This window comes from Micropterus dolomieu, linkage group LG11, assembly GCF_021292245.1.
Source record: "Micropterus dolomieu isolate WLL.071019.BEF.003 ecotype Adirondacks linkage group LG11, ASM2129224v1, whole genome shotgun sequence".
In the NCBI taxonomy this organism is placed as follows: Eukaryota; Metazoa; Chordata; class Actinopteri; order Centrarchiformes; family Centrarchidae; genus Micropterus; species Micropterus dolomieu.
Genome location: NC_060160.1, coordinates 9,993,581 through 10,019,193, shown reverse-complemented (window position 1 = coordinate 10,019,193; position 25,613 = coordinate 9,993,581). Strand labels below are relative to the sequence as shown.

General features: G+C 39.9%; 1 protein-coding gene across 1 annotated transcript in view; it reads left to right on the top strand.

The window, feature by feature from the left end:
- The first annotated feature begins 2,749 nt into the window (after positions 1-2,749).
- The window catches only part of stag1a (stromal antigen 1a), a 56,663-nt gene continuing 33,799 nt past the window's right edge, over positions 2,750-25,613 (top strand). Inside the window, exon 1 of the mRNA XM_046062799.1 lies at positions 2,750-2,931. The gene's annotated coding sequence lies outside the window, so the exon portion shown is untranslated. The remainder of the gene's footprint in view (positions 2,932-25,613) is intronic.

Here is a 25,613-nt window from a genome sequence, read left to right as displayed (position 1 = left end):
GATAAAGAGATGTCTTGCCATCCCATCAGTGATACTGATTGGATTAATTTTCTTGTTTATCTGGACAAATAAATAATAGCAACCTCTGCTATCTGCATGTTGCTGTTCTGACCTAGTTCATACATATTTTTTCTATTGTACACAAGGTAAGTTTGCTCTGGAGAAGGATTTTGTTTCATCTAGCCTTGAGAGAGGTGATTTGAGTATTAGAGACGGCAAAAAGATGGCACAGACTACTCATCATCCACCATGGCCTCCAACCTGTTGACATGACCTGGAGAAAAAGACAGACTTCTTGCTTATACAATTGTTGCCATTTGCAGGTGATCGCTGAACTTTAAAATAAGGGGAATGAGAAAAGACAACATTAATGTCAATTATTTCACTGGTTTGTATCTTCAGAGCAACCAGGGAGAGGTGGTGGCTGTAAATCACTCAGACCTTCATCCTTCCCTGAAGTTGCCTATAGTAATTCATCTAAAGCTCCAGACAGGTTCTCACACTTGAATATGTCTGTAGGTGTGCGCATGTGTGTGTCAGCAGAAGTGAGTATGTGTACTTTACGCAAAAACAGAACAGATTTGTAAGTGTGGAATTACACAACAGGACGATTATTGTTATATTCACATATTATTCCAATTCTCACAACCTTTTAGTGTTACTTAATTCACTAAATGTGGGGTTATCAGAATAGATAAAAGGTATGAACTGTGCAACCTTTTTCCATTTGCTTTGTTGGAACATCTACACATATGTTCTAATTTTACAAACTGAGGATTGTGGCAAAGGAATTACAACAAAGGGCAGCTTCATTATCACTTTGGCGTTGTTGATACACATGGCTCCTGTGGAATGGCTCATCACACCAAACATTAGAGAATAATGTCTGAATATGTGTGTGCATGTGTGTATTTGTGTTTTGTGAAATAACCCTGAGGGGAGGATCTGGCTGCATCTTTTATGGGGCACGCGTGCTGTTGCTATGGCAAACAACAGTGCGTCTGTCAGATGAAACACCACCTGATACATTTGTGTGTGTGCGTCACCGCCTGGCACACAAAATTGTTTTCATTGTTGCCTTTCTTTTTGTTTCACACACTCACGCACATAATACAGGTGCTTGATATCCACTTAATGACTCGCCAGTGAGACTAATATAATTACCTGAAGCCTCTCTGTCTCTATCTTTCTCTTTCTGGCAGTTGCAGGCCACAGTGAGCAAGAGTGAGTAATGTGTGTACTCTGTAATTGGGTTTATGCACGTCCAGTTCCAGCCCAAGGACCTCGTGGAGACAAATGACATAGGAGTTTGGCCATTTGCACATACTCACACTTTTCTGTCTCTCTCCCTCCATCTGAGGATGAGATGCAGAGATGGAAGAGAGGGGCAGAGATAGGTAGAGGAAGAGCATCAGACATAACCCCAGGTCAAAGGTCATTAATGCACTGATTGACCTTGTATTATTTTGTAAGTACTTCCCTAAGGAAAACCCCATAATAACATATCTCTATGCAGACGTGTGTGAGAGTTTATTTATTAATTAGTCAATCAAAAGAAAAATTTATATTCAACTATTTTGATAATTGATCATTTCAAGAAAAGATTTGGGTTTTGGACTGTTGGTCAGATAAAGCAAGATATTTGAAGACCTTATTTTGGGTACTAGGAAAATGTGATATGTGTTTTTCTCTACTTTTTGACATAGACTAAATGATTAATCGAGAAAATAATCTACAGATTAATCAGTGTTTGAAATGATCATTACTTATAGCCCTATAGCTTATACAGGTAGGCTTTGTCATGTCCTATCAATGCATCTTTTAATCTCAATTGAACTTGCGTTCCCCTTCATCAACCACACCTATCATGGACACTATTTATTATATAAAAGTGGATAATGTTTGTTTTTTTCATACAATTTATGTGTCAATGTAAAGTTTGGTTTGGTCGGCTCACCTACTACCATATAAAGTTGATGTTCCAAACATTTAAACAGTACTTTTGGCTAATCATTTGCAGTGCTGCAACTAACCATTATCTTTATTATCAATTATTTTCTCGATTAAATAATTAGTCGTTGGTCTGTAAAATGGTGACAAATGTCGATGCTGAAGTCCACAATGACCTCCTCAAATGTCTTGTGTTGTCCACAGCACAAAGATATGTGGGAGTTTACTGTCATAGAGGAGTAACAAAACCACAAAATATTTACTTTATTTCGAAAAAAAATTGCACAAAATAGTTGGCGATTAATGGACTGTAATAGTTGAGAACTAATCTATTCATTGATTAATTGTTAGCAATTTAGTTAGACCTTTTATCTAATCTTTACCTGTTTAGACTTGGCATACAAGTACTACTTGTTGGGAATCACTGTCCTAAGGTATTATTCAAGTATTTTATGATCTATTTAACTCATTGTGGTTGTTTTGATATTTGTCTTACTGAAACTAAGAGGTAATATATGTGTGTGTGTGTGTGTGTGTGTGTGTGTGTGTGAGTGTTGTTTTTGAGCGTATACACCCTTTAGAGTGCTTTGTATACAGTATTTTCATTAGACAGTCCTGTCAAAATAATTTAACTGAAAGATAAGGGGGAGTCTCTCTGTCCCTGTGCGTGTCCCCATGTTGAGTGTTGGCGGGGTCTTGCTGTCCCTCCCTTCCCATGCTCGCCCCCCTCGCTGCGCGTGTCCGCCGCGGCCCAGTGTGTCCGCCAGGGGGCAGCTGTGTCTCGGTCTGAGGCTGCGCCGCTCCCGCTGCATCACAGAGAGGAAAATACCACCAGATGGCGGTTTAGGATTGCTGCTCTTCTCTCAAGGCGCGGTTCCGCTCGCACGGCCAATTTTCAATATTAAAATACGCACAATATTAAAACGAAAATCGATTGATTATTTTGGAAGGTGATAATCGATTCGGGGATGGTCGTTAAAGGTGAGTGTCTTGTGTTTTTGTCGTGTTTTGTGCGGTGGGAAGGGAGACGGAGCACAGATTAAAGATGGTGGACACAGACAGGGAAGACTGGTTGGTTGGGGGATGGGCGTTAGCGGCTAACGGAGGTGAATGTGCTTTCTCTCTCTTCCTCAGTTACATTATAGCCTAGCAGCACCATTAGCTTGCGAGCTAGCCCCAAAATTTCGGCAAGACAACTTGCTAGAGGGGCAAGTGGTTGCCGCAGCGGCGGCCTGTTTTGCCACCAATTTCCATCCGGCACTGGAGTTGAGCTTGTCAACAAATAAAGAGCCATGCGGTGTGACGTGTTTTCTCGCTCTTTGCAAGGCAGGATTCAGAGCATCACCTCCTCTCATTTGCACAGCAGTATTATAATTGTACGTTACAGTATTGCCCTCCTGCCGTGCGGTGGTTTCTTTGCTTAGGTTTGTCATCAACGCTAATGTCACGTTGTTGTTGTTGACTTTGTTATCAACCCCTGGGAGTTCTGGTTTTTGCATACACAAGTGATGTACAATGTAAGATATGAACGTGTTCCTAGTTGCTACTTTTTCTTGTGTCAACATCAGCATTCAAGCTCCTTCTTGCCTTCAAGTTTTCAGAGTGTACCGGTGACTTTTCACACGACTAATAAACATGTTGCTTTTTAATGAATGACCGCACGTGATTGCTTCGTAATGTAATGTTTGCAGGATGGACTCGCGCATGTTTCACAACATTATTATGGCGCTTCTTTCCCCTTCCCGCCCCCTTCTGTGCGGGAATCAGGCAACACTGAGCGGGGAAACATGAGTCACATTAGGGGGGATGGGCTCCACCAGCTATCCCTACATGTCTAAATGGGCTCCAGTTCTGGCCGTCCGTCTCCTCCCACAGTGACCTATGTACAGTTCACCCTGTGCAGTGCAGTTAGGCATAGTTGATATTGGGTCAGAGTGCCTCCTGGCTGTGTGCATGAATCTCAGATTGTTGCATAACTGCATTGTTTACAGTCAGCCATGTGATTTTATTTTTTTTAAATCCAGGCTGTCTTGGATTGCTATCTGCAGCCCACTTGCCTGCCAACTTGTCTTCCATTATCACTCAATGTTTCCACCTCACACTGCACAAGCCATTTTTCATTTATCCTGCAGAACAAGTTAAGCAACACATGGTGATCACTGTGAGGATTAAATTTGCACGTGTTTATGACATGTATCATGGCCCTTGTAGAAAGTTTTGCTCTCTATAGTTGTAATAGTTGTAGTCCTGGTGTTCTGTTGACATTGTTTTTTAAATAAGACTGCTGAAATCTAAATTACTAGAATGTTCAAATACGTGTGTGTGTGTGTGTGTGTGTGTGTGTGTGTAAAAGAAGAGATTTTAATGCTGTTCTGTTTTTAGCGTACTCGTTAATGGAAAATATCGGGTGCTCTTTTATTGCATCAGGATAGTGCCCTGGAGATCCTTGCCAAACACACACTGTGACCTCTGTCCTTCTTACCTGTAAAGAGTCACATGTTTTGATGCCACAGCACATAGTATTCAGATTAGCCTACATTGTGGCTTTTGAACTTTTTCATCAGTGAATACATTCGGGCCATTGTCTGTTGCTGTAGTACATTGACTCATTAAAACACACAATTATGTAGCTGTATTAGAGACATCCATCATTAAAGGTCCCATATTATGCAAAATGCACTTTTCATGAACGTGTGTCCCCTCTGTGTCTGACCCCGACTCGGGGGTCAGACACAGAGCCATGCAAGCAGTAACGAGGAGCTCATACCTAAGAGAGAAGCCTGTTGTATGGACGAACAACACAACACTATCTAGCCATATCAGGTATCATTAAATGACTTGCCCACGGACATTCAGCTTACTTAATAGTTCGCCAAGATATGCTGTTGTTGTAATGTTAGCTATAGAAGCGGGAGAGCTGTGACTATCGCAGTCTGGAGCTGCTGTGCTGCCTCTGGGACCATTTCACACTCTTAATGTTAGTTTGCAGCAGCACGTAGCCACAACCTAGCTAACATTAGTTACATTACTTCCCGTGTTGTTGTTCACTCATGGTATGTCATGGTATTGGATATCTTCAGAATCGCACAACCACCTTTTGATGCAGATAAATATCATAAGTAACTACTGGAAATTACAAAAGTAACTCATGATACATAAAATTTCTATATCTGGATATATATTGTTATTGGGATATGAAATGACTTATGTTGGGATATGAGATTTTAGTCATACCGCACAGCTTTACTCTCAGCACTACCGTCCAGCACAACACCAAGCGGTCATTCTATCACTCGAGCTGGAGGTTGTTCAGTAAGTGCTTTTACGGTTCTGAAGGAAAGTTAAATATTTTCTGGTTTTCCCTCTGCCTCAACTCTGGGATTTATGGAGTTTGCTGATGGGCAGATAGCTTTACTTGTTGGTAACGCTACAGTAAGCGGTAGCTACTGCTAACTGTAGCGTTATCAGCTGGCTCTGCCCGAACTGGGTGCACACCAACACACCCCCGGAGCACCAAGTTTCCAGTCCAAGCAGAGTCAGCTAACAGGGCTGCTAGCTGCACGACTAACAAACTAGAGGCAGCTACCATTTAGCCCTGGATATACTTGCCCTTTAATAATGCGTAGGCGTAGACAGGCGTCTGCGACGTAAACGGCTTTGTTCACATACTTACCTGCGTACTTTGCGTGTACCTGGAGGATTAAACCTGAATCCACTACAGGGTAGACCCGGACCGGATCATCCCTCGCCAATACGGCTTATCTTCCTTGACAACCTCTGAATTTTCACATTGTAAACAAACCAAACATAGTGACACTCGAGCAGGTTGTGATTTTAATGAGACATCATAACGATCTTGGTAATTGCGGACTAGCTCCGGGATTTTTATTGTAAACATTCCGCCATAAATCTCCTCTTTTTTTTAAAGTTTGGTGCTGACCTTCTTTTTCTTTAATGGCGGTTGACAAACCAACTGTATAACGCCACCATCTGGGCTTGTGTGTGGAACAGTAGATTGCTGCTGAACTGCCTGTCAGGTCGACATACTGCATACTTGCATCTCCATACATTGATTCAGCAGCGCTGTGCCAGCTAGTCTCTGCCCCTCATGAGGCTTCTGGGAAGTTGGCCAATCAGAAAAAAGTGGGCTTATAGGGAGGGAGGGCCTTAAAGAGACAGGAGCTAAAATGGTCCAGACAGAGGTTGCTGAAGCAGTGGACAGTATAAGAATAATGCACTTTTTTGAACGTTAAAACATTTTCTAATAGACACCCAAAATAAAAGTAGGAGCCTGAAAATGTGGGATATGGGACCTTTAAGGAAGGCACAGTTTATTTGTTCTCAAAATGTTGGCTTAGATATATCCACGTTAATAGGAATGTATATAGTTGGTCTGATGCCAAACAGAAGTGGCATGTACTGAAGAAACCATCCAAGATTCTCTTAAGTGGCTTTAAAGAAGAAAACCACAGAGTTTCTAAACATCCACAGTTTGATTTCTGTTTGTGGCAATAATAAATATTCAGTTATACACCAACCTGTCCTTGCATGTGCTTGGGTATGAAACCGTTTAAAGGTGACATTTGGTAGCATTTCCTGCATAACTTTCTAAAGGTGGCTGATGTGAATAACATGCCATTGTATACACCTTTAGATAACATTGAGGGTTAAGAGAAATGGTGAATAATCACTCCTCCTTCCTCTATCCCTTGAATAGCTTGGGTCTTTGCCCTGGCTCTTCCCATAGTAAGCATATAAAGGACTGAGGCTGAATCTGAAAAGTCAAAAAAATCTCCGTTCCTAACCACCTTTTCTTGACCTCGATGGAAAATGTCATGAGGTCAATGTGAAGGAGAATCCGTTAGGACTTAGGAAAAGAGGACGGCGGGTCTAAGAGAATCCAACTGCTCTTTTCTAAGCAACGTAATTATGCAACGGCGGATTTTACTGATGTGACCTGCCGTGATGAAACTACAATGTTCTGAAGATGGACTACAAAAAGTGCATCTTTGACACTGCACCCCATGTTGTTGTAATGCAGACCATCTAAAGGTGGACAACACAGTGGAATATATTACTTAATTATAATAACCAAGATAGCAAAAATGCAGGTAAGGTAGCCTACCAGTCACTAAATAATGGACAGGGTTGTCACATTCAGAATGCTTGCTCACACTCACCCTCCTGCCCACCCATAGGCGTATTTATCAACATGAATCCCAATTGTATGTAAATACAGTGTTTCCCACAGAATGACAGTGTAACTGTGCCGAGAGAGAGAGAGAGGGAGAGAGAGGGCGAGCGACGGGGCGAGAGGAGATGCTTAGAGAATATATGCGCTGTGCAGCGGCATTCTCTCCTTTCCTTTCATAAAGGGTGGTCAGGTGTGTGCCCTATGCTAAAGGAGATATGAAAGGAAGCATCGAGGCACCTTTTCTTAGCTTTTAGAAAATTCAAACAGCTCTTATCATGGCTGCCACTGAAATACTTCCGGTTCACTTCACTCAGTTAGTAACCTTCCTAAGCAAAAAAGACTTTTCGAATGCAGCCTGAAAATCCCATAATGGTTCTTATTAGTAGTATACACATGTACTGTAGTTTGTCATTTTAAAGGTGGTAATGGGTAGTGGTGAATGATTGTTTGTTTTGAGGATAATTAGTATCATGCAGCTTTTGTGAAGAAAATAAATGGCTTGTCCATAATTTGCAAAGACAATTTACTTTATAAATGGGTGAGTAATGAAAGCAAGATACTGTGTCTTAATTATTTGAAACATGAAGGTATTAACAAGTATTGTTTAAGGCAATAAATAAAACTGTAAAGAACTGGATTCTATATCATGAATTGTTCCATAGTAATTGCTAAGCCAGAGGCTCACCACTCAACTGCAGTGGGCTTTGTTAGAACCATATGCTTATAATGATGCAGCTCAGAGATTATGTAATGGCTTTGACATTTGTCAGAGCCTATTACATGGTGACCTTGATTCAAGATGTTGGCTTTAGAAAAAACAATATTTGCTGTTCATATTGTTGTCCAGCTGTTGGCGGTTTTCAGCACAGTCCAAGGAATGTCAAAGAAAATCAAATATTGCTGCCATCTGCTATCATTAGTCTACTTAAATTGGTTTATTAATATATTAAACTTGCAGTGCTGAACTTTTGTCTCCCCTTATGGCAGTGAGAGTAATTACACAAACACTGTTGACATGTGCCTATGAAGAGCTTGCCCCAGGCTCCAGGTTTGGAAAAAGTTACAGAAATTCAGAGAAGTTTCCACAGTTCCAAGATAATAATTCATTATTTCAGTAGAGTAAATGTAGTAAGTACATAGCCTACTCAAAATATTTTACAAATAAAAAAAAAACGGTTTAAGAAGACCAACCGTCACCGACCAATTTTCTACAGCCTACGCTGGCACTACAGTTACTCCGGAGTAGGGCTGTCGCGGTGAAGTAATTTTCCCCCGTGGTGATTTCTTTGGCTTAACCACGTTAACCACATTATTACCATTTTTTTGTTTTGTTTTTGTGCCATATTACATATGATGTGTATCTGTGGATCTCACTGCACAGATAGTCGCAAACTGCAGCTTTATGGTCTGAGAAAGGTAGCTGCTGGTCATTCAAGTCAAATTTACACAACTTTGCTGAGCAAAATCATTCCAATAGTTTGACCATGTCTTTAATTCCCCTCAGTATAAGATCATTCCCCTCAGTATAAGATCAATATAAATGATTTCTTTATGATTATGAAAATAATAGAATAAGAGACATTTTACACCTTTTATTGTCTAAGCGAAATGATGGCGCTACAGTAGTGCGATTATCTTTTTTTTTTTTGGAAAAAGCCTGCTCATGTCAATATATCAGATCTGTAGACTTTCTCTTTTTTGTGTAGGGCAACTCAGGTCAAGTATGGGATAAGAAAACTGGAGAATAAGAAAGATGGATAAGGAAGAGCCAAGCCAATTTGTTTACTTAACTGTAGGCTGCTGAATTGAGGTCTGGCAGTAGTTGTGAGCATTTTGTCCTCCTTTATTCATGTGAGCCTGGGTTGCACAGTTCTTTTTGCACTTTTAAAAGCTGGACAAAATGAATTGTTTACATAGCTCATAGCTGGTAATAGTTCTAAATGTTTTCTCAGTTTTGTAGTGTTCAACATAGTGTGCAGATTAATTCACCACACGTACACAATATTATTTCATTGCAGCCTCATTACACAGACATTAGAGCGATGTAACCTATTGGTTCTGACCTTTTTAAGCAATTACACTTACACAGAAAACTCAGGCACCATTAATTTAAATGTTGATTGTTTGGAAATGCCATGCGCAGCGGAGTGTGATCATCTGAGAAGATATGCCGAAGTGTGAAGAGCTGTGGGCCAGGGAGTAAATTTCATTAACTATGAGAAGTGCACACTTGTGATATATAGCAACACTGTCACTTTTTAAAATTCAAATGATACTATCCAGTGCCACAAATTGTTCTATTAGTCACCGTTATCAGCTCTTACAATATGTTAGTACTCAAGTACAAGGTGGCAGCATATAAAAAAAACTTTAAAATATTTGGCAATCAGATTTTCTGCAAGTTTACTGCACCAGCTCGTGACCGCAGCAGGTGTACTTGCTGGGACGTTTCCCCTGTAGATGTTTTCATGGATTTCTGGAGTGTATCCTAAGTGATAATGCTAGCTGAGCTGTGCTTTACAGATGGTAAGGAAAATATTACTAAGCAGTCTGCTGGAAATTGCCAGGCTGATTGGAAAGGAAAATTACATATTGTCAGATAGCATAGCAACATCATGTTGACATAATGATAATGTGATGACAATCTATTCTATTTCTAGTACCAAAAGAGATGCAAAGTCTGTAGTCAGGGTATTTGTTAAAGTAATGCTATTCATCTGTCAGGTTAAGCAGTAATGAGACTAGGTGCATCATGTCGTGTGTGTGTGTGTGTGTGTGTGTGTGTGTGTGTGTGTGTGTGTGTGTGTTTTATAGGTTTGTGATCTCTCCCTGGTATTCCTACATGGCGCAGTGGTTGCTTGGCTGTGCAAGCTGCTTTTACCTATAGCTGACGCACAAGTGTGTTTCATGATGCAGCCAAGCTACCGGCTGGCAGTGGCTATTAGTAGTTTTTTAAAGAGTCAAGAATAGGAAAACTCGCTTTACTTTCCGACATCAAGATACTTCTCTTTAGCCCACGATCAGTAAACTACTGATCCTGGGTTCTTTATACAGCTTTACATGTATAATATTGCAAACTTAAGTACTGACAGTCTGTGTGTCGTTTTTGTTGTCAAAACCTCCAAATGAGGCATAGCTGATTCTTCTGACCATCAAAATCTGTGGTTAGATGGTTTTACACTTATCTCACTGAAAAGATGTGGACGTAACATTAAAGTCTAACTGAATAGATTTTAATTAAATAGATTTGTTTTGACGTATCTGCTCTGTAAATCACTTTCCATGGGTTCTCCTTTGACAAACAATCAGAAACCAAAAGAGAGAAGTTTCATTGTCGACGCGTTCTTACAAAGATGCTGTTTAAGGGAGAGATAGCAATCTTCTTATTAAGAACATTTCTGGTTGTTCATTTCTAACGGCAGTGCACTATAGGAAGTGCTGGGGACAGTATTGCTTCCACTGTCTGCCATGACTGCTTGACTGTAAGACTACTCACGAAGAAGAAGCTTTCATGTGAGAAGCAGAAAGCAACGGAGAAAGAGGCTAACAGCAGAAAGTTTTTTTGTTTTTACAAGTTTTGTATCCTATTTCATCACTAAATACACTTTTGGGAGGTTTGAGCTGAGAAATCAACTGTGTAGATTAGAGCCCGACCGATATGGGTTTTTGGGGCCCGATGCCGATATTAAAGTGAAAAAGAGCCGATTTATGAGCCAATATTTTGATTTTAAGAATGATTTGGATAGTAGACCCCTGTGATGACGATTAAATGCAATTAGCTCATATCGGCCGATAATATCGGCCGTCCGATAATATTGGTCGGGCTCTAGTGTAGATCTTGAATATTAGCAGTTTTACGAAAGTTAAGAAAATGTGTTCAAACATTTTCGCGTTTGAGAAGCTCGACAAGCGCCATGATGTTAGCAGTGCTGGCTGGCCAGTCACGCCCACAGAGCCCTTGGGTCCCAGTTACACAGACCACTGCAGCAGCAACAAAAGAACAGCAACGACAGAGCAACAGAGGAAAGGCCAAAACTGTAAGATAGTTTCAATGTTCATACCTCTGTTATTCTGTCTTTACAATCTGGGTAATTTTAAAGTCAATCAAGTGATATAGTCTACAGAACATTCTCTGCTCATAAAACATATAAGCACTTTATTATTCTAAAAAGACATTACATTGTTAGTGTACAGTTGTGGTTATAGTAATTGCTTTCAATTTGCTTTTATTTTATATAGTTCCAAATAGGGCTGAAAATTCAATTTTGCGTTGACGCAAATTCTTTGCATCGATGATTCGTTTAATCCATATAACTATATTGCACACTGTTTCGCACAGACATTTATTACTGTCACGCTTACGCTGTGTGAACACAACGTGATTATGATGGCGCTGTTTGCAAAGTGGAGGAAGTGAGTGAAAGTAGCGAGGGACAAAGAAAAAAGTGTCCAAAGTATGGGATTATTTCAAGATAAAGGAAAACAACAACTCTGTAATGTTCGTCAGCCGTAAAACGAAACTTATGTCACCTACTACAACAGCACGACGGCACCTGATCAGAAAGCACCCAGTGTTATGCCAGTGGACCACAGACAAGGTAACAGCAACTTTAGCATTTAACTGAAATCTTGATTGATTGTTGAGTTGAAGGCTAGCCAGATTAAACCGCAATCCTCAGCTGAAAATGTACACAGGTGCGTTTATTGTTCTTCTGGGTGGGCCGTGAGTTTGGGTTGTAACGTTACAGTCATAAGTTAACAGGGTGTTGGGGAGCTGCACCTTAGTATAACTTGTATAGCACTCGGATAATGTTTGTGTTGGTAAAACAGTTGTCTGGTTGTTGTTCTGTTGATGTTGTTGGTCTGATGTTTGCTGTATGACACACTATGAATTTCCAAAAGGACTAATAAATATCTATCAACTTACACAGCTGATCCCGTTACCGTAGGGAGGAGGGGGCTAGAAGCTTCTACAGAAATAATCTGTAGAAGCTTTGAGTACTAAAATCATCGTTAGCTGCAGCCCTAGTTCCAAAGCAAGAATCTTTAACCGTAAAACTTCTAACTCTATAAAACCTACTTGGCAATAAATCAGATTGTGAGCTTATTGTTTTTGGTGATAAAGCCTGGCTGTTATCTTGGAGCAGCCTCTCCATAGTTCCTTGCATTCTTGGTTTTGAGGTCTCATGGATGATGCTGGGTAAGAGAACGCTCTTTTAGTTGTGTTAGCAAACACTAAGTGCAATAGTATATCTTTGATTTATAGGAGTAGCCTATGCTGTCTTGTCCTATTTCCCCCCTGGTGCTGATACAGTGTTCATTCTGAATAGTAAACCTTGTTCAGTTAATGGTAACGTTAGCTAGTTGGGCTGTGTGTTGGACATGTGTAATTCACTTGAAAGATGTTTAATTAGTTAAATGGTTTAATTACTGTTAGGGTTAGGGAGTGAAAAAAATAGCTAATTGGCTGCTCAGTTGCAGCAAACTAAACACCAATGTAAATATACCTGCAAATGTTACTTTGATCCGGTTGGGCTCCTGATATTGTTCAAAAGCTATAGGGACTAGTTAAACTGACTTCTCTGTGCTCACCTTAAATCTGAGTTTAAGACCTATGTATAAGCATGGTTTTTACAATTAAAGAGGTGGTATTATGCTCATTTTCAGGTTCAAAATCCTGTTTAGAGGTTGTATCAGAACCGGTTTACATGGTTTCATTTTCAAAAAACACCATATTCTTTTCATACTGCTCATTGCTGCAGCTCCTCTTTTCACCCTGTGTTGAAGGCTTTGTTTTAGCTATGGAGTAATACATCTTGTCTCTAAATGATCTTTGTTGGGAGTTGCACATGCGCAGTTCCTAGTTAAGGACTACAAGCCAATCAGAAGCATAGAAGGGCAGGTCAGCGAAAGGCCGGTAATAGCCAATCAGAAGCAGCGAAAGGCGGGTCAGCAAAAAGACGGTAAACGGCTTCGATTCAGCTGGAGGCTACATGTTGCTGACCAGCTTGGCAATATGGACTGGAGCAAGAGTTTCAGAGTGGTGAGTTATTAATCTGTAACAAAAGTGTCTTTCATCCGTAAAGTTTTAACTGAGCTCGGTCTCTACATCATAGTAACAACTTTATGTCCACTGACTGCCTGGAGGGTAGCTAGTGTTTGGAAGGGAGAGGATAGGTGTGTGTTGGAGCTCACTTTTTTCCCCACAGGTGTTTTTGAGGGTGTGTCAGACTAGTCGCTCGTCGAGCATTATGACACTTATTTACTTGTGACATCACAAGAAAGCGGAAGTAAAGGCTGGACTACAAACAAGCTGTTTTTAGGCAGTTCAGAGCAGACTCACTAAAGGAGAGGGAAAAAGCCAAAAAGCGTATTACCAACTCTTTAATATAGTGTTTTACATTACAGTTTTGCTGCTAGTATTCAGTATTTTCTCTACCGTTGCAGATGCCTGTAATGAATCATAAACCTCAATCCCACAATGGCTCAATGGGATGTAATCCATGGTAACACAACACAAAAATAAACAAGTCATGTATTGTAATTCATCACTTGAAAAAGATGCAATTAAAATGCCACAGCAGTGGTATTTCTCACATTACAGTTCACTTCATGTAAAGGAATGAAATAATTTCCATTATTAGCCCACTTGCATCAGAAATGGGATGTTATATCTGGAAGTGTTTTTCAACATGAAAAACATTAACAAAAGTCATAGTGTATACATATGAGTGTATTTTGGCATTAATTGAAAAAAAGGTTCCGCACTTATAGGACTTTTGGATGGATGCTTTGTCTCATCTCCCTTCTGCTGTTAGGACAGTGAGGAAGTGTTGCTTCCACCTGTGTTTGGATTGCCTGCTCTGTTGATACTGACAGCAGTTCATACACCAGTGCTGTAAAGTGGAGCTTTGTAGACTGTAACACCTTATTAAAGACTGAGCCTCAGAAAAACGGCTCAAAGAAAGACTGTCGCCAGTGCTGCACTCATATTGAACGCACGGGGAGAGTTTAAGGGGGTAACAGTGAACCTTTGTGTGAAGAAGCAGACACAGGTCTCTGTACATTCACAGTTGTGTATGGTTGATATTTAGCTGACAACGTATGTAAGAAATACATTAGAAAAGACTAGAGACACTACATAAAAATGTCTGTTAACACTTGATTTAATCTTGCCCATTTAGCATTTATATAATGTTTTATAACACACTATTGTTGTAAACTGGTATAAATGTGTGTTAACAACTGTGAGGCATCCATAAGTGGATACTGGTGTATATAAACAAATAATTAATCCAAAAAATGTAAAACACAGTTGTTAATAATACAAAATTGCTGATAAATACTGGAAATAGAGCAATGCTTAAACATGTCCTTAATCGGCATAAAACAGGATTATAATGTGTTATTACATTTTATATAGTGCTTATAAATTCTTATATAATTGTCAATCAATCAAACTGTATTTGTATAGCACAGCAAAATATATTTGAGACTAATGCACACAAGAAATAATGAAAAAAATGACAATTAAACTAGATCAAAGACGATGACAAAATAAATAGATAAGAGGGAAAAAACATGAATACAATAAAAGAATTAAATAAACGAAACAATGGCTAAAAAACATTTTAATCAAAAGCCAGATTAAAGAGCTGCTCTCGGATGTTCTGGCAGGCTGTTTCAACGGCTCAGAGCAGGAAAACCTAAAGCTAGCTCACCAAAAACTGTTCATTTGTCAGTTTCTTAATTCCTGGGTGGAAAGAATTTCTTTCGTAGCACTGGCCAACAGTACTGTAGAGAAGTGAAAGTCATGGATTTGCGTAAACATTGATAGATATATATGATTTTCCTATGTCCCTCCTCAGGGAGTGCAGTGTGTTTTTTATGAATGAAAAAAAGGTTATGAGATGATACATTATTTATCTATTTGTTGGGCATTAAAGATAGCCTCCAGTTTCAAAGCCAGATATTGACATCTTCCTTACAGTCTCCAGGGGTAGATGTTTCTAAATTCTCGCCTCAGCTTTGAAAGGGTTTTGACTCGTTATCTGGATTTGTGTTTGTCAGAGCAGGCAGATCTAAATTTGGCACCAGACCAGACCTGCAAATCCTTCAGGTGTCATTTATACAGGCAAGGTTAACAACCAGCTTCAAGCACCAGCAACTAAAACCTCCTCACCATTGGCTGTGGCAGTGTGTATCTTAGCAGTCAGTGTTATTTGTACACACTCTTACTTAATATTGATTCACTTGCCTGTGCCAAGTCAGCTCTGTGTCTGTACAGAGTGGAAATGAAGTGGTCGCAAAAAGAATGGAAATTTCAGCAAAGTGAGCTCCTAGACAGGGCTTCTCCGCAGGTCTGGAAACTGTAAATGCACCAAATATTTATTGGTATTGCAAACAGACATCACGTTTTACTATGGGGAAAAAAACAAATTGATAGTTTCATGAAATTGTCTGCATAAAAACTCAGGTCTGGGAAAGCATTTCAGAGCAGGAAAAGGACTCATGACTAGAAAGTTGGTTTGATACTGGGACTGGGGCAACAAAATTGTGTTATGGAGTGTACATGTTTCCATGGATTTCAGATGAATACCACTGAAGTACAAATGGAAATGTGACGGGCTAGATTTCTCCACTACCCTGCCCTAAGACCTCATTAGTTTGTATAACTCAGACCCCATCTGCTCTTTCAGCCTGTGTACTTGGGATTAAGGGGTTTCCCTGTCTGCATTGGCTGACTCCATCAGATTATTTACCTGTAAACCTCCTTCCTTATTCCTTACTGACTGCATATTATCCTGCCAGCGTTATCCAACTGTAAACCAAACAGTCCAATACAGTATCAGACAAACCCACTGCAAACAGCTTCCTAAACCTGTTGACAATTGTAGTCACGGTTAGACTAGCCCGTTTTGAAAACCATCTACAGAGGGTGATGAACTTTAACAGGACCCAGACATTATTACTATTTGTTTGTAATTACAGTTTGTTTGTATTTGTACACGTGTACCACAACTGTTATTTTTACTGATTTGATTTATTAAGAGGGAAAGAAAAGTCATTCATTCGCAATTAATATTATAAACTGGGAAACTATTTTGCTTTTTGCCAGTTTATGGTCAGTTTAGTTGTGAATGATTGTACATGCAGCCTTCATTTATTTCAATTTAGGAAGCTGGAACTAGGGCTGGGCAATAAAACAATAATGATAATTATCGTGATATAATTTTACTCAATAACAATATATCAAATGTTCAATATATCGTCAATAAATGTTTGATTTAATTAATTTGATTCACAAACAAATTAGCACTTATATTTTCTATAAAGTAAAATATTTTGTTGAGGGAAATGGACTGAAACAAGATTTACTAATCATATTTTTTGAAAGAATATTTTATCATTATAGTTTTGAATGTTCTACCTCCAGATTTGTGAAGTGATCCGCTGTTTGGCATCAAGTGTTTGTCATATTCTGACCGTAAAGAAAAGTTTAACCACACAATCAGCAATCTGGTTTCTTCAATTTTTACTTAGGAGCAAAAATCAGCCTTTAAACTTGAAAGAAATAATGATTTGACATTTATAGTGATAACATTTTTGGCCATATCACACAGCCCTAGCTGGAACCAGAAAGTACTATTTGATTAATTGATCATCATCTCCCTTACTTTGTTCTTAGCCCAACCTGGCCAGGCTACTACCACAAACTGCCAAAGATCCAATGGGGCAAGCTGTTTTACAATAATAAAAACTCGTAATTGAATTGGATAGATCGGCCCCATAGATTAGCCTCCCTTGTCACTGATACCTGATCCAGCTATTTGAGTCAGTATCAGGCCAATATCAGTATTGGATAGGTGCATCCCTAATCCCAGGTAACTGATTTATCTCTGCACCACTCTAGTAATGATCCCTTTGTTGTGTGATGTGTTAACAGCCCCCAGTAAACAAAACTCTTGCACGTCCCACAGCAGGAGAGGTTCATCTCAAATTATTCAGTGTTCCGCTCGCTATGAATCCACCCTGTTGCTATTTCTTTAAAAAATTTCTTCCTCTTTGTCTTGCAATTTCTGTTTGACACCTGGCTGGGATTTACATACACTATTTCCTTGAAGTACTGTTTTTAAATAAGCCATCTGCTTCAACTGAGATGCCAAGTCTCACGCATTAGCTGCGGGATTCCTGCAGTTGACACTTTTCACACATTCTCACACCACACTTCCGTTTTCTCACGTAATGAAAAACACATTTATAACTGATAACATTGCACCACAAATCTACTCCACCCAGCTGATGCGACACCAGTGTCAGGATAGTAATAAAGTGCTGTCTTTTACATTCTTGTACATTTACAAATGTAAAAGTTAAGAACGGATGCATGATGGCAAAAAGGATTTTGTTCCTGAAATTAACAATTTTTATGGGGGAAGACCCTGTTTAGGTTTGGTCTCCCAATTTAGGGTATGATTTCTGGAGATCAACCATACTTATTCATCAATCATCCATTCCTGGGTCTTGAGGAGTCATGACCCTGACCCCTACTGTGAGTAATGTCACAGAAGCCTATTCATAAAATGCAGCTTCACCGATACCAATTCACCCCAAACTAAATTTAAAAAGTTGGCAGCCCTGGCTTCAGTCAAAACACACTAGCCCCTTCTTCTGATTCCCTCACCCTCAGTCTATATCTGGACAGTCATTATTCCCCTCAGCTGCCTGCTCATTATTGTTACATAACAGCCTTTTCTTTTGGTTTGACATCTGCCTGCTGAAATTAGCAGGCATCTCCCATTCCAGTGAGATCTTTGATGTTAGATCATTAGGAAGTAATAATCGATGCGAGGACTGATGGCCTCCACAACGGGAGTGTGTCAGTGTAAGTTTGTGAGTGTGTCCCGCCCCGTCCTTCCTCTTTCTCCCCCCTCTATTGGAAGTGAATATGAGGCAGCCTGAAAATCTGGGCCAAGGTGTGAGAGGGAGCCCAGACAGATGAGAGAAGAACAAATGAGTCTCTTTTTCTACTCTACGCTCTCTCCTGCTGTTATTCCCCTCTGTGCTGCAGTCACACTTTACCACCTTACCCCTCCTCCCATTTGCCCCCTTCACTCCCTCGTAACCCCCCCCCCCCAGCCCCCCCCCCCCAGCTCTCATGGCTCCATTTTGCGTCAGCTGCAGCCAAGCAGGCAGCCATTGCACAGAGAGGGGGAGAAACATCCATTGCCTCTTCTGTGTCTCTTTTATGCTGTTCCACAGCATTGCCCTTTTTCTTATGATCTATTTATCCTTTATTCACAGACATAGTTCTCAGGAGGTTGTGGGGGGGGTGTGTGTGTCTATTTTTCAGAAGAGATTTTACCAGTTTGTGCAGTTTGCACAGCAATGTCCCCCTTACCTCCTCTATGCTAAGATCAGGCTTGGTGTGCTGCAGAGAAATAGCATACAGTAGTTTGTGGCTATAACAGATGGCTGTGCATGTGTTTGTGTGTGTGTGCAGGAACAGGACTATGTGTCTGACTCTGTAACTCTCGGTGTTGGATGGGTAATCTCCAGTGTGACATAATCATAATCTGGTTAAACCAGACGGCCACAGTTGGCCTCAAGGCTGTTCCACATTATAAGGCCAAGACACTTTATTCTCACTTTGTATCGGGGCTGCCAGCACTTGTTGGCCTTTGTGTACAAAATTACAAGAAAGAAAACAAAAAAACAGCAAGCTCTCAAAACCTCTCTACAACAGTTTAGAGCGACAGTACTAGTATTTGCTTTGACTGAAATTATAAGTCGGAACTATATTCCACACTATTGGGAAAGAAAAACATTTTCAAGTTAACTTGCTCACTACAGCTCCCTGCATATGATTATTTTATCGGTCAGTCTTCTTTCTTGATAAATACGTAAATTGTTCGGCCTATAAAACATTGTATTGTAAAATACAAGAGTCTGTGTATGGTCCCAGGATGGATATTTAATCTACTCCTTTGGCATCAGCGGGCAGCTGTTTTCATTGAACCTGTACGCTACCTGATCAGCAGCAAAGGGCAGAAAGACAAAGTTAGCGACTAGCTGTTGAACACAGTAGAGCATTTAGCAGCTAACAAAGTAGATATTTCCCTCTGGAGTTGGTGGAGACCAAAATGGAGCAAACAGGGGTGTGAATATTAAATTTACATTTGCCAGGTGACCAGAAAACACAACCCCAAACAAATGTGACTCTTGCTCCATACCTGCTGTGTGTGTAAATTAAGCAGGTGTTTGCTAAAGTCTAGTTCACACTACATGATGTGCCGGTCAGCGAGATCGGCGACTGCCAGGCTGTAATCGGGGATAAATCAGCGTTCGATCGCTGACGCCATCCAGATATCTGGAGGAGTCGGCCGACTCGACATCCACATCCAGCCAATGAGAGCAGGCAGCTACTATTTCACTGCAAAACACTTTTTACTCAACTCCTCTCTTCAGCACAGACAGTCCCTGCTACCTGCATGTGCTAATCCATTCTTTCACCCATAATCTTTATATTTATATTTCTTTATAATAGCTAACTTTATAATAAGAAACGACAGATGTTTTGTGTATAGTTTTGCGTCATTTTCCCTTTTCACATTTTACCTGTGTTTCCTTGACAAAACTTGATTTGGAGACCAGCTCTCGGGTGACACAGCCGTTGTCAGACTTCAAGACTCCTGTCACAAGCAACTATATATGGTATATCAATGTTATGTACACAGTTAGTTTCCACTGCCCCCCCAAGAAGTGTGTTTAAACATATTCATTTTACTATGAGACAAAAAACAAAGAAAATCGATAAAGTGGATTCATGGCATATTTGCTTTAAAAATTTGTTAAATATTTAATAAATTGATGAGAACATGTATGTCCTTTTTTTTCCATCTTTGAAATCAAACACCTCAAGATCAGTAATGAAACACACTCCACTTCTGGCTTCACACTTTTGGCCATAAACAAATTCAGTGTTACATATTTTCCAGGGATGGAGAGAGAGCAGAATGCATTTGAGACAGCAGGATGATTTCAGTAGCAGAGAATACTGTCTCTAAAGTGGAGACTCGAGGTTACTGAGGCACCTTTCTGCTAAACACCAGTGTCATGTAGGGTCAGTAAAGGGATTAGTAAAGTGTAAACAACGTAATTAAAAGCATTATAGATCATCACTCTGTGGCTGACATAATTACCCATCCCTATTATCTGCCTTGTATCATTTTTAACTACATGTTTTTGAATTTTGCAGAACTGAAGGACTAATTCAATTACTATTTGTCCTGGGTTTTTAAAGGCTTTGACATCACTTTATTGCTACTTTAACCCTGGTGAGAAAGTATGCGAGGCATCATGCCGTTTAGGGTGAGTGCATCTCTGCCAAATGAGAAGTGCATTTGATTTAAGCTATTGTTCTTACATGATGTTAATTCAGTCTGCTGAGTCACAAGGGCGCCCAAACTTTCTGTTTGTAGTTGGGCATTGGTGCAGCATGTGCAGATCATGAAGGGTTACTGTCTGATGTTGTCATCTTCTGTTTCTTTTTTCACAGGCAAAAAAAGTGAGAATATCTTGAGTCTGATCTTCCGGTATATCTCTACTTGTTGGATTTGCATCTGTCATCTTGATATTTCTTCCCTGACAGCTTCTCTGTCTTTGTCTCAAACTCTTTGCACTGACTAGCAGATATTCCATCTGAAGCAATTTCTCTTTTCCAAATTTTACTGTTAGCACTTTAACATGTTGGTTTCATGACTGAATAAACAACCTGGTCACTTTTATGTAAAGGTCACAACAGAAACGTTATTGAAACTAGTAACTTTTCTGTCACTTTCAACACGGCACCTTTCTGAATTAAATGCCGTCAGATAAACATAAAGGCTACAGCAGCACAATGAGAAACATGCAGAGCGATTAAACTCACGCCTTGTACCACCTTTTAAGATCACCGCACAGCTTGACGTTAACACCTACCAACTCGCCAAATGCAGATGGATTTTAGCCGTGGCGGGTAACACAGTCACTCCCACTAGCCACTTTGGCGTGTTGAAAAATTGTAGTCTTGGCAACATGCATCTGAAATAACAAACAAATTGCAATGTAACACTACGACACTACAACTCCCATGAGTACATAGTGTTTGCTCATTGGTCCATTCGTGAAGCCAATTGTCTTAACTGACAACACTGTACACAAGAAGACGTTGTGGAGATTAAACTGGCGGACTGGTGCACTGGGAGATTTTCCCTGCGGCCTGAGGGCTTTTTTGGCCTGCCGTTAAATTATCAACTTAACCAGCAGTAGCAATGATATAGCAAGCTTTTTTAATAGCACGGGAATCCACTCAATAGGCACAACTCACTCTCCTGCAGTGCCACTGTGTGAGGTTGCGCACGCCAAATGTGACATCCAGACTTTTGTCAAACGATAATATAAAAGTTGAAGTCACAGTCCCGTAGACCGTCAGCCTCCCCATCTGCTTTTATCCTCATATCACATCATAGTGGGTGGCGCGGTGGTGCAGTGGTTAGCACTGTCGCCTCACAGCAAGAAGGTCGTGGGTTCAAAGTTTGCATGTTCTCCCCGTGTCCGCGTGGGTTCTCTCCGGGTGCTCCGGCTTCCTCCCACCATCCAAAGACATGCAGGCTAGGTTAATTGGTGTCTCCGAAATTGTCCTTAGGTGTGGATGTGAGTGGTTGTCTGTCTATGTGTGGCCCTGTGATGGACTGGCGACCTGTCCAGGGTGTACCCCGCCTTTCGCCCAATGTAAGCTGGGACTGGCTCCCAGCTTACAAGGATTGATCACATCATAGTGTCATATCACTACCTGTTTTAATAAAACTACTCATGCCATGTTGGAAAGCAGAAGATGCGTTTGTATGTGAATAATCTAGAAAATAAAGACCTGTATACTCGTTTCACGTGGACGTATCTCCAGTTACTCAGAGCTACCAGAGCTTCATAATGATAAACATAAATCCAGTCAGATAAAGTTTAAATCCGGGAGCCTTAATTGTGTATTTTTTCTTAGACTAAAAGAATTTGATCTTCTTTTCTCTTTGTTTCTAATGCAGATATTTTTCTTACTCTGTATTACAGTACTGCTGTTATGAATAAATAGTTAAACAGTGTTCCTGATTCAGTTGTTTATTTCAGTTTAGTTTTTATCTTTTGAATCTTCTACACCCATGCAGCACTTTTAAGGTAGGTACTCTTTTTGTGTGTTTATCTGAATAGACATGTTTTCATAAAAAAAGGAGCTTTGCACCCAACCTTATCAGTAACTCTGGAAAACACTAGCCACATTGGCTAGTGAGCAAAAAAGTTAATGTCAAGTCCTGTCACTGAAATAAAATTATCATCTCAATTGTTTGTCAAAATCAGTTGCTTGGAAACACTGTGGAAAGGCCAATTAAAAGACACTGAGTAGACCAATCTTCTCGTATCAGATCAGTCTATAAAAGCCATGTTCTCCTCTTGGTGTAATCAGGAAAGAAAGGTTAAAAACCTTCTTGCAAAAGACTAGATTAGATTCAACTTTGTTATTATGCAATAATCAGACCAACAGTCTCTCCATGTATTCCCACTATTCATTCATTTCAACTGCATGGATGATTAAATAAATATCCAGCAAACTCTACGTACAGCACGCTAGCAAATAACAATTGAACAAGAATCCCAGCTTATTGTCCTGTCGTTCAATGCTTAAACTCAGCTATTTAAATACAGGCAGTGGGATTTGGTTTTAAATAACATTAAATGGTGAAACAAATCAGTAGTTTCACTGTTCAAATGAAGCCATGGCAAGTGTCCCTCGTGCTCATGGTGGTCATTAAGCCTGTGAGAGAATAGAAAATTCTTATTCCCAATATCATAACTTTTTATCTCTCTCTCTCTCTCTCTCTCTCTCTCTCTCTCTCTCTCTCTCTCTCTCTCTCTCTCTCCCTTTTGCGCACTGTATCACTTTATGACTTTAACAGATGAACTGCTGGTGAAGCCAGCAGTGTCACATAGGCCGGGTCTGAATAGGGCTCAGGGCATTCACCATTGCACAGTTAGTTTGCCGATGCAAATGCTTATTTAAGAATTAATAAAGGTTTTTGCTTTCTCTCTTTTTGTATTTCCTGTTTGAAACCAGGGAATTCAAGTGAAGAAAATACAAAGAGAAACAAGGAACTGATATAGAAATCGCACAGTAAAGTGGGTGTGCCTGAAAGCAAAACTCAACAGAAACTTTTGTTTTTTTCCATTGTGGTTATTTAGTAAATTACAAATAGCAGAAAATGCATTACAGTACTGAGTGACATTAGGCAAAGCATTGCAAGTTCCAAGCATGTTTGTTACAGATGTTGCAGTTGTGTTCATAAACACCAGCAGCTCATCTCCTTACAGCAGCATGACCTCAAAGCTCTACCAAATGTATATATTGACAATATGACATGAGCTAGTCTTAAACCTGACCAGTCCTGTCTGTAAATGAACAACTGCCAATAGTCAGTTTGCTTCATTTGCACTGTTAAATCTAAATGAAGATACTGCTCTGGCTGTGAAAACTGTGAAAAAGAAATACCACATTACCACATCTATGTGTTATGCTTTGTAATTTGATTTATGTTTTGCAGAGCCTAGTTTCATTCTGTGGTTTAAATCTACACACACGCTCCAGAAAGGTCACTTTTGTTTTCTCCCAACACTCTTCCTAATAGGGCTTGTATTGTGAAAAACACATTAATTCAGTTCTTTGTATCCTTCTCTTACTTTGCATCTTTGCAAGTATCTTATTTATATTACAAACTGCCACATCTTTCAGACATTAACCTAATGAACAAATGTAATGTAAGGCTGTTGGAAAAATCAGGTTACTGTGAACCACAAAGGCTTTTATTATCTGTATCTGGTTATTCACAATAGCTGGATGCACATCGACATACTGCCAAGCTTTTTGAATTAGTGATTAAGTGTGTGTCAAATGTTCTCAGTCTGAGTATTATAGTCTCTTGCTGCACATTTAAAATAGGCTCACACTTTTTCAACTGCATTTGTCCCTCTGTATGATTTTTTTCCCCTTTCCCTTTGATGTGTTCTGCAGATTTGAACTGTGAAAACGCTGGCCTGTTGCAATCAGATACCAGCACGTAGAATAAGTACTACCGTATCTGATGCAACAGGACTCCTGGCTGAAGCATTTTCAGTAAAAATATGTAGGTTTGACAGGCAGAAAGGTCTGGGATTGAAATATTTAAAGATGGCATGTTTTACTGATCATACCAGTGCATCGACTTTGTTGGCCCTGCAGATCCAGAATGTTAAAACTGAGCAACTTATTCAGGGTTCAGCTGTTGGCTGCACGTTGGACACTCGCCAGAGTGTTTTGTAGAACAGAAAAGTTCTATGCTTTACCAGTTTTCCTCCAGTGGTTTGTGATGGCAGGGACTATACTATTATATTTAATTATAGAAGTACATCATGTGTCAGTTACAATCACTGGTTGCCATTCACAGCCATTCCTGTGAGTGCTTCTCCCTTAATTATGTTTGTGTAGCAGCTTATCGAGCTTCTCACTGAGCCTTACAAGCATAATGCATATGACCTTGGCCAGTGCACTTAATGAAAATATACAACCTGTCAGTGTAGCTGTTGTCATTTTTATTTATTTTTTTTGGATTTCTTTCTTTCTTGAGTAATTTAATTTCAGTCACAGACACATTATTGATTATGTAGGTTGCTTGATATAATTATCACTCCAATCCACTCTTTCTTGCACTGTTACTCATCGCCTTTGAAAAGATCTGGGTATTGAACATCAGTCCTTTTTTAAGAAACTACCAAAAAGTACTTACAGTGGGTACGGAAAGTATTCAGACCCCTTTAAATTTTTCACTCTTTGTTTCATTGCAGCCATTTCCCAAAAATCAAAAAAGTTCATTTTATTTCTCAGTAATGTACACTCAGCACCCCATCTTGACAGAAAAAAACAGAAATGTAGAAATTTTTGCAAATTTATTAAAAAAGAAAAACTGAAATATCACATGGTCATAAGTATTCAGACCCTTTGCCGTGACACTCATTTTTAACTCAGGTGCTGTCTATTTCTTCTGATCATCCTTGAGATGGTTCTACACCTTCATTTGAGTCCAGCTGTGTTTGATTATACTGATTGGACTTGATTAGGAAAGCCACACACCTGTCTATATAAGACCTTACAGCTCACAGTGCATGTCAGAGCAAATGAGAATCATGAGGTCAAAGGAACTGCCTGAAGAGCTCAGAGACAGAATTGTGGCAAGGCACAGATCTGGCCAAGGTTACAAAAAATTTTCTGCTGCACTTAAGGTTCCTAAGAGCACAGTGGCCTCCATAATCCTCAAATGGAAGACGTTTGGGACGACCAGAACCCTTCCTAGAGCTGGCCGTCCGGCCAAACTGAGCTATCGGGGGAGAAGAGCCTTGGTGAGAGAGGTAA